The following is a 9,417-nucleotide window of genomic DNA, read 5'->3' on the forward strand; positions in this document are numbered from 1 at the left end:
TTCTTCGATAAAGTAGGAGTAGTTTAGATCAATGCGATTTTCGCTTATTGTGCGGCAGTTTCACATCTATCCTCTCTTGGTCACTTTGGAATTGCAATAATTATAGTGTATTCCAACCCTGGTGGAAATTCGTCGGTTGGGTGAATATGAGCTAGTATAGTTTTTGCTCTCCCTTTCGTCCTGATGCCGCATTATTTCCGCTGGTAATTTCATCAATACTTAGACACTTTTCTTCAGAATACGTGCCTAGATTTTTAAAATTCAGAAAAGCATGTTGAATCACCCAAATCTTCTTACTCCTCATCCTGATTTTCAGATGAGGCAATTTTTTCTGGGCAACTATGCAGTTTTTCCAAATATTTCTCCACTTTCTGACCTTATTTTCTGCTTCCTTTACCAAGCTACGTTTTTATTAGTCTGTGTTTCTATGCCGTGAAATCCTTCGTCCACCCATTGTTCTTTACGTGAGATCGTTGAAATGGTTTTCAGCAGTGGGCAAGCTGAACCTCTCCAGTCATTCAATTGTGATATCAGATCCCGCTCAGAGTGGCGAACTAAAGTTTTGGAAACTATATCAGTGACGGTTAGGCGCAACGAAGTTTGACCATTCCTGAATGTTGGTTTCGGTGAGACTATAATGCCCTTGAATTTCTGCTTCTGCTCAGCAATAAGGTGTTGGATGTATTTGGAAAACATCGGAAATAGTGCGTAGTCTCAGAAAGTTCGTTGTGTATCGGATGTTGGTCTTCAAGAATGTCACAAATTTCCTACATCGATCGTCTGGTGGAATCCTAGATCTCGGATAAACATTTATATACGTACCCCAACACAAAAAACACAATTACACGAACGAGAAGTTATTCTAAAGATGATAATTAACTTCCCTTAAAGTGCTGTAGGTTTACGTCTGCAATTTACACGAATAGATTTGATGTTGAGGTATGCCTACGGTGTGTCCTCATTGCCAGAGACCCGTACAGATCTCAAGTTGATGAAACAGAGAACGCTATGAATATAAAAATAAAGTCCTTAAAACTCGTCCATAAGTATTTTGTATGTATTTACTTAATTGTGAGCTATTTATTTTTAGTATATTACCGTGACAGCTCCTATATAATCATGAGATGGTCCTTTGATGAAATAAATAAAAGAAAATAAACTTGAAGCTCCCTCAAGCCTTCAACAGTAACTCACATCATTATTACAGAAGTTACTTCATCTCATACTAAATGTTGCATAAGAAGTAACCCACGGAAAAGTGTTTATAAACGGAAAAAATGTTTCTATGACGATACTGAGTTGACATTCATTAATATGGATTGACATGGTTAAGTGTAAGCGGGATAAACGTTGGACCTGTGTTCAGGTCTTGGAACAACGGACGTCTCCTGACTAGCATGTCTACAACTTGAAGAAGCAGTTTCGTTTCACAGCTGTAAAACGGTGAGTTTAATTTTTGTGTATTATAGTTCGTTCGCACTCACTGTAAAGTAACTGACAATATTAAGACCACTGACATTCTGAAATCCCGCATTTGTGAATGAATGAAAGGAGGCAGATATGAAGAGCATGCAATATTGTTTAATAGTTGAACTGTGACGTCCGTCAACGTTATGTCACGAGTCAAACACCTAAGGAAATTTTCTTGAAAGGACACACTGCCATTTGACTGTGTATTACTGCATTTTTCTTCTGTACAGTCTGTATTTCGGTTTTTAGGCCATTATCGAGTACAATGCTAGAAGTTCTTATACCATCAACACGTCATATCTGGTGAAGTCAGCTCAAAGCGGGTAAAATGTACAGTCAAATGGCGGTGTATTCTTTCAAAAAATGCTGTTACTACCATGCTCAGCACCATCGAAAGCTTTTTAACTGAAGAAAAGTCGCTAATGGAATCTCTGTAGAGTTCATATCTGTGCTCTGTGAAATGTAACTGGTAAATTACAAATTCTTTCGCAATATTTCACCACGGTGGCCCTGTTTCTTCATCTTACAATGAGAGACCAGGACGTAGCAAATTTTGCTATCAGTCCAGGAACGAGTGGTCTAGATTTTACTGACAGGACAGCAGATACTGCTCTAGTGCGAGAAAGTGCCAGAACGTTTAGGCAGTGGCTTACAACCGATACAGCTGGAATGTACAGTATATGCTTTCCATGCTCTCGATACCACGACAGCGAGGCAGTAACTTGGAGTCGACTTAACTCAGCATGGACCAGCAGAGTTGAGGAGAGAAAACACTACACCAAGTTACACTGGTCATTCCAGAGGAAGACTAATGCGTTATTGACTTGTTCGATTTGTGAAGGTCTTCCTCCTGAATAAATCATCCATTTTTCTAAAATTGTAATAATTTTTTGTCTGCACACGAGTATCACACCTGACAGACTTCGTAAGTGTGACGTAGGTGACCATGGAGGTCAAGAACAGAGAGTGGAATACCAAAGAATACCATCAACGGAATTATCCTTGAGCGTTCTGAGATTTTAGAGAGGACGTGCCTTCGCCTCTTAACTGCTGTTCTTTCATACGAATGAGTAAGTAATCATTATAAACAGAGACATATTGGTCACTTGTGGATGACAGGCTTGTACAGATAAGGGTGCTTATAAACATTTAATGACTGTGGCCTCAGTCATTAAAATGTGGCTGCTCATAGAGGTCCAGTGTGGGCTGTAATCATCTGTAAATATTCTAATGTGTTAATAAGGAATCGATTTACAGTAGAAAAAAAATAGTTCCAATTTTGATCACCAGGTGCAAATCTGGCGCTGTAAAAGGAAGAAAAACAGATAGCAATGTTTCCATATGTAATGGATGTGGGCAAAAAAAGTTAAACAAGTGAGAAAAGCGTAATGTTTATTTTATTATTAACCACCACTTACACAGTCTGTTCATTATGAGCAATGGCGACGTCGACGAGATGCTACATCCGTGAAATGACGTGATCAACAGTTGTAGGCTGCAGTTGCAGTGGGATCGGAGTAACATGTTCCTTTTACTGGCCTTCATATCACATAGAGATCGAATATATTGAAAGGTGGCTACACTGAGTCACAGCGCCAGAGATTGCGCCAGAGAGTTTTATTCCGCCGCCTCCACTGGCAGTGCTTCTTCAGAAGTTGTGGTGGGTAGTGCTTTGCTGAGAGGATGTAGATAGCTGTACTATTTGAGGCCATGTCGTGTGCAGTTGTTTTGATGGGCTAGACAGCAGATGTTGTTCGAATGGAGATGTTGTAATAATCAGACTGTATTTTTAGTCAATATATATGAAGGTAAAAAACATTTTTTTATTTTTTTTTAATTTCCTAACTAACAATGCCTCTTGGTCACAGGTTCAGTCAACAAAGCATCTGGCTTGTGTTCATGTATTAGACTGTAATTCCGGTTTCTATGTGCAATTATAGTATTTCAGTTTTATTTAATTAATTCAGTGTAAATGGTATTTAAAATATCTTGTCTTATTGAGGAAGAACCGTGCCAGATGTGTACGTTGAATCACACTTCCACACACAGAACAGTTACACTTGTGCTTTGTTGTTGGTAGTTTTTGTTTCGTAGCTTTTATAATTGCTGGGGACTTAATTAATTAACTGTGGTAACGGAAATTTCCTTTCATTCTTTGTTGTTATTCTATGCAGTCAGATTGCGTACTAATACTAGTCAGGGCCAACCGGTTACGAGACAGCGTAACCGAACAGACAGCTACTAAATCTAAAAATTAAAATTACTTGCATAATATTTAATTAAGCCCCCATGCACGTGGCGACCGCTGCTTCGGATCGTCCCTTGGAATTCTTTTGATAGTAAAAATAGCAGACAGTAGTATTGTTGTAGTAATTTGTAGTTTAGTAATTGTAGTCTATATTGCATGTGTAGATTTGGTAATGAACACTTGTAGTTGTCTTTCTTCTAATGGTATTTTTTGCAGAATTTAATTTTTGATATCTTGTATACGCGTTTGACAATTTTGTGCAATTATGAAGATTTCAATTGTTCGTTAATCGTGTTTGAGGGAAGCATTTCGTGTGAATGGTATTGTTGGTGATAGTCATATTGTGTGTAATTTCCGTATAGTGACGAGTTTTGTATGATGAATAATGAAGTAGAAAACAATTTAATAAGTAGGGAAAATATTCTGGAACCAGTTCAAACTTTTTCACAATCAAAAAATTTTCAGAATACGAGATTAACGACAGAAGATTCTGGAATAGTATCGAACACAGATAGCTTTACGGCTATGCCGAAGGAAGTTAGTTTTACGGGAAATGTTAGGGGCGAAAAGAATTTCGAACCAGTTAATATGGAGCAGTTGATGAGTGCAATATTAAATTTGGGATTACAAATAGGAACAATTAAAACTGGTATGGGAACAATGGAAACACGGTTAGACTCACAAATAGGAACAATTAAAACAGAGATGGAAACAATGGAAACACGGTTAGACTCACGAATAGGGACGTGTTTCAAAAACATGAAAGATGAATTAAAGAAAGAAATTAGAGAAGAAGTACAACCAATTTTGAATGCTCACAATAATAGATTAATTTCAATAGAAATTAGACAAAAGGAACGGGATAGAGAACAGGAAGAAAGAGATCGCGTGATAGTACAAAAATTTACAGAGTTACATTTACAACGTGCACACGATAAGGAAGAAATATTTGAAAGAATCGAGGAATCAGTACGAATTGACAGAATAAATAACCTAACGCAACAGTACGAACAGTTAACTACTAGATGTGTCAATACCGAAACCCGAGTCGCGACACTTACGGAAGACGTAAATAAACAGAAAGAACAGATAGGTGACTTATCGTAAAGAGTAGAGGATATTTCAGATAAACTGACAAGTCTTAGTTTAAATGGGGACAGAGATTCAGATGATACAGCTCCATTGCCATTTGCAGAAACCGAAGAGTACCAGAACATAAATAAACATGTTGAAAATCAGGGAAAATTTAATGAACGCGTTAAAAGGGAATTTGAGGCGTTACGGAAGCAAGTCAAACAAATTGAAAGCGAAATCGTAGGACAAGACGGTAGAAGAAATTTGGAATCACCGATAGCAGAGGGCTTTGAAGAAAATGATTTATTTCATTTACGAGATGCGAGAAGAGAGCGCCAGGCGCGCGAACTTGACAAAAATCGACATTCGGACTGGGACAGACGCAGTAGGTCTTTGTCGCCACGAGGCGAAAACTTTAACTATAATCACTTCTTAACTGTTCGGAAATTTAAGATCTTTCGCAATTCTAGGAATGACATACATCCATGTTCATGGTTAGATCAATTTATGTACGCACTTCCACCAAATTGGCCACTAAGTCACAAACTGGAATTTATGTGTGGATATTTAGAAAACGAACCGGCGACGCGGATGCGCGCACTTATTAGAGATTGTAATAATTTAAATGATTTTTATCATGCATTTCTCTCGGCATATTGGTCCGAAAACACGCAAGACAGAGTCAAACATAGTCTTATTATGCAGCGTAATTTTAAACAGCCGGAGTTCCGCACGCCGGCAGAATACTTTGAAGACATGATTCGAAAGAATCAATTCCTTTCCGACCCTTATAGCCCGACTCAATTAATTCGTATTTGTTTAACTAAGCTGCCACAATCGATAAGACAAATTGCTTTAGCCGGAAGATGTAAAGACGACATTGAGACTTTTAAGTCTTTGCTACAAGAACATGAGTATGACAACGATGACGGGACTTCTTGCAATTTTTTTAGTAACGGTAATCAGAATAGATTTTCAGACAGAAGGGAATATGATCGGAATGGACGTTACAGCGGTAATTTTGAGAATGACAGACGAAACAGACAGGACAATAGATACCAACCTTATGACAATAACAGACGTTCTAACAGAAATTACACAAACAATTATAATAACGGAAATTCCTACCGGAATGATCAATCATACGGAAACAGTAATCGGTATCATCAAGACAGAAATTATTCATACAATAATAGAAATTCTTACTACAGAGATAACCAGGGTAGTAGATATAACAATAATTTCAGAAGTGACAGTCGAAATTACACAAGAAGCAGTCATGCAGACAGACAGGAAAATAGAAATTTTAATAACAGACGCAACCAAGAATTTACATCTAACAGACAGGAGGGACCTAATTGGCATCCTCCGCGGACAGAAATTCCGAGAGACAAGTGCAAATCGTAGAAATTGATCCGCGAAATGACGCGAATAATCAAAGACGTGATGCAAACAATCGACAATGACTTGTAGCTTCGGCTTCTGGCAGCAATATAGACGGATCAGAAAGTAATGACACTACGACTTTACACTACGTACGCCTGGAAGACATGAGAGACATTTTGCTAGACGAAAAGTAAAATAATGTAGACGCATTTTTACATCCTGTTATTGAAGTATGTGTGGGTAAGAATAAGTTCACTGCGGTTTTAGATTCTGGGAGCCCATTGAATGTTATTAGTGAATCAGTTTTTCGTATATGTGTAAGAAATATTGCTTGTCCTGTGTTACCTGTTTCTAAAACTACAATTCGAGGAGCTATTTCTGGAAAAAGTGTGGAAGTCAAACAACAGAGCAACCTAAATTTCATTTGTCAAGGATACGAATTTTCTGCTAATTTTATTATTGTTCTACTACTCAATACACAAATTATATTAGGTATGGAGTTTCTTAACACACATAAGGCAATTTTAAACTTTAAAGAAGGAAGTGTGAATTTGACTGTTGCCGGAATGCCGAAATGTTTGAAATTTTTCGAGTGTTTAACAAAATCTGAATCAGACACAAAATGTTTAAGGTTTCTTACTTCTGATGTTTTCGCTGAGTATTATGACGACCATGTGTTCATTCATGACAACGACAATAGATACAGAGACGGGATGGATAATATAATTAATAGCGAAGAATTAATTAATGAAAAGGTTAAGAAAGCTGAAGTGCCAGATGATGTTGCAAGAGAAGAACTGCACCAATGCTGGCAAAAATACCATCAAATTCTAGCCCGTGGAGGAGGGGCATATGAAAGGTGGCTACACTGAGTCACAGCGCCAGAGATTGCGCCAAAGAGTTTTATTCTGCCGCCTCCACTGGCAGTGCTTGTTCAGAAGTTGTGGTGGTTAGTGCTTTGCTGAGAGGATGTTGATAGCTGTACTATTTGAGGCCATGGCGTGTGCAGTTGTTTTGATGTGCTAGACAGCAGATGTTGTTCGAATGGAGATGTTGTAATGATCAGAGTGTATTTTTAGTCAATATATATGAAGGTAAAAAACATTTTTTTTATTTTTTTTTTAAATTTCCTAACTAACAATGCCTCTTGGTCACATGTTCAGTCAACAAAGCATCTTGTGTTCATGTATTAGACTGTAATTCGGGTTCCTATGTGCAATTATAGTATTTCAGTTTTATTTAATTAATTCAGTGTAAATGGTATTTAAAATATCTTGTCTTATTGAGGAAGAACCGTGCCAGATGTGTACGTTGAATCACACTTCCACACACAGAACAGTTACACTTGTGCTTTGTTGTTCGTAGTTTTTGTTTCGTAGCTTTTATAGTTGCTGGGGACTTAATTAATTAACTGTGGTAACGGAAATTTCCTTTCATTCTTTGTTGTTATTCTATGCAATCAGATTGCGTACTAATACTAGTCAGGGCCAACCGGTTACAAGACAGCGTAACCGAACAGGCAGCTACTAAATCTAAAAATTAAAATTATTTGCATTGTAAATAAATAAGCCCCCATGCAATATCCCTACTAAACGAATTCTTTTAGGTACTCCCAGAGCCAAACGTCACAGGATCATGTGACATGCATCTGGAAAACGTTTGGAGGTAACACATTAGTAGAAGCTTGCATTAATCAGATCTTTCACTGAGCAAGGGACATGACGTGATGCCCCATCTTGCATGAAAATAGTTATTTATACATAGTTGAGCTCTTTCAAAGCAGGCATCGTATGCTATACAAGGAGGTCTCGATAACGTTTTGACTTCACGGTGCACCTGACAGGCCCACTGGCTGTATTCTCTTCGAAGAAGGAAAGACCGAGAGTGAAGGTGCTTGTATATTCACGTCAGACAGTCACATACGTCGAGTGCAGTGGCTCTTCATGCATAACGTGCGATTTAATAGTACCTCAAATTCGGCAATTCCGTCTACTCACTGCAACCCATAACGTAAAATGTGCCTTGTCACTCCATAAAATATTGCCCGGGCACATGTCTAACTTCGATATGTCCCTAAAACCAAAGCGCAAATTTAAAACATTGCTGCGGATCATGTGATTCATAAGATTTCAATTGCTACACCGTCTGGATGGTTTGGGATTGCCAGCGTCAAATAGACCACAAAATATTCCGTACTGTTGACCATGGGATATACAATGCTCGTGACACTGCACGAGGAATAGCACTGCCCAGGGCACGTGCTGAATAGTAACTTACAGCAACAGCAAGCTCGACAAAAGTATCCACTGGGATAGGACGCCTTCAAAAATGGTTCAAATGGCTCTGAGCACTACGAGACTTAACATCTGAGGTCGTCAGTCCCCTAGAACTTAGGACTACTTAAACCTAATTAACCTAAGGACATCACACACATCCATGCCCGAGGCAGTATTCGAACCTGCGACCGTAGCGGTTGCGCGGATCCAGACTGAAGCGCCTACAACCGCTCGGCTACACCGGCCGGTTAGGACGCCTTCCTCTTCCAGGTGTCACACCAAGCTCACCCGTGTTTTCATTATCATCTTCTTTAAATGCAGCCTGTCTTCATGCATTTCAGTTGGCGATAATCTCTCAGTGCAGTACCGAAATTGCTGACATCACATAAAACAGTTTCGTTAACAGTGCACGGTCTCTTTTTGCCGATAGCCATATGTTACGTTATGGCTTTTCAGTTGACAGCATGGATGTCATACCGTCATACTGAGAGTCTAGAGCGGCAGATTTGCTCTTGGTGGGCAAAATTGGAACTAATTTGTTTTCCATAGTAAATCGCATTAGCATATATTCCAATCTTCAGTGTCATACGAAAATACAGCCGACGCTGGACCTCAGTGAGAAGCTGCCCTTTAATTATAACCTCCCGGTATAAGGGGCAGTGAAATGAAAGCGAGACAGACGGAAAAAATTAAGTAAACTGTTTATTTCAAATGTAATCACCCTAGATGGTCATACAGTTATTTCACTGTAAGACAAGACGGTCAGTGGCTTCGTGGGAAAATGTTTGCGATTGCCCACGGAACCGTGATTGCACCCAGGTGTGCACTTGTTCATCTGAAGGAAACCGACCGGATCGAATGTCTCTTCAGGGCTCCAAAAAATGTGGAAATCGCGTGGGGAGGGATCGGGACGGTATCGACGATGTGTAAGGGCTTCCCAGAGAAACTTGTGCTGCGTTGTCG

This window comes from Schistocerca piceifrons, chromosome 2 (genome assembly GCF_021461385.2).
Source record: "Schistocerca piceifrons isolate TAMUIC-IGC-003096 chromosome 2, iqSchPice1.1, whole genome shotgun sequence".
Taxonomy (NCBI): Eukaryota; Metazoa; Arthropoda; class Insecta; order Orthoptera; family Acrididae; genus Schistocerca; species Schistocerca piceifrons.